The 1,214-nt window shown below is 45.0% G+C and overlaps 1 non-coding gene across 1 annotated transcript; it reads right to left on the bottom strand.

The window, feature by feature from the left end:
• Positions 1-742: 742 nt before the first annotated feature.
• Positions 743-849, bottom strand: LOC144455551 (U6 spliceosomal RNA). The gene has a single exon (XR_013484270.1). It is a non-coding gene; the product is annotated as a U6 spliceosomal RNA (small nuclear RNA).
• Positions 850-1,214: the final 365 nt, after the last annotated feature.

Genomic DNA, 1,214 nt, shown 5'->3' with positions numbered 1-1,214 from the left:
GGATTTTGGGCAGATATGTGACTGCTAAAAGCTGAGGACTGAGAAAGAGAATCAGAAAAAAAGGTGAGGTTGGGGAGGGGGGGAAGAGAATGATGAAGACCCTTAGGGACTTTTGGAGCATTCCTTATATATGACCCAGGAGAGAAGTGTTGGAAATATAGTCTCATGGTATAGGTATTGTATGTTTCTCTAGAGTTTCCCATTTGACTCTGATGGTCTTCTTCTTCTTCTCCTCCTCCTCCTTCTCCTCTTCCTCCTCCTCCTTCTTCTGCTTCTGCTTCTTCTTCTCCTTCCTCCTCCTCCTCCTCTTCTTCTTTCTTTTCCTCTTCCTCCTGCTCCTCTTCTTGTTTCTCCTTTTCCTCCTCCTCTTCTTTTTCCTCCTCTTTTTCTTCCTCTTCTTCCTCCTTCTCCTCTTCTTCCTGTTCCTCTTCCTTCTCTTCTTTCTCTTCCTCCTCTCTTTACTCTTCCTCCTCCTCTTCTTCTTCCTCTCCTCCTCCTCACTCTTCCTCTCCCTTTTCTTTTTCTTCTCCCTCTCCTTCTTCTTCCTGTTCCTCTTCCTTCTCTTCTTTCTCTTCCTCCTCCTCCTCTTCTTCCTGTTCCTCTTCCTTCTCTTCTTTCTCTTCCTCCTCTCTTTACTCTTCTTCCTCCCCCTCTTTTCTCCTCTTCTTCCTCCAAAGGGGCTGTTACAAATATTTTGGAGCACGTGGGGACTTTCTTCCTGTCAATGGCTTCCTGGAGATATAAAAATATGTAACACTTTCCAAGTTTGTGTGTTATCCTTGTACCGGGGCCGTGCTAATCTTCTCTGTGTCTTTCCAATTTTAGTGTATATGCTGCCAAAGCAAGCATGGTCAGCTTTTAAGGTGAGATCACAGTCTTATAGAATTACTGGATGTTAGAACTTGGAGAAAACTTGGTGATCATCTAGTTGAATCCTCTCACTTTACAGAGGAAGAAACTGAGGCCCAGAGTAGGGAAATGACTTGCTCAAAGTCACCTAGGTCATAAGGAGTAGAGGCAGGATTCAAACCCAGACCCACTGCTCTATACACTACATCAGGAGATTCTGACTTTCTTTCTGCCTGGTGACCAAGGACTAGCCTCCCATCTGAACCTTACCCTGTTGTACCACATGGAGAGACATACTATTATGTGAAAGTCATGCTCCTGAAGCAGACAGATTGGGAAATCTGGAGAGGAGACCTACCACGTGC

Source organism: Phascolarctos cinereus, unplaced genomic scaffold (assembly GCF_003287225.1).
Source record: "Phascolarctos cinereus isolate Bilbo 61053 unplaced genomic scaffold, phaCin_HiC Scaffold_9;HRSCAF=440, whole genome shotgun sequence".
In the NCBI taxonomy this organism is placed as follows: domain Eukaryota; kingdom Metazoa; phylum Chordata; class Mammalia; order Diprotodontia; family Phascolarctidae; genus Phascolarctos; species Phascolarctos cinereus.
Note: the sequence above shows the minus strand (reverse complement) of the source record. Positions and strands in the feature narration are given on the sequence as shown.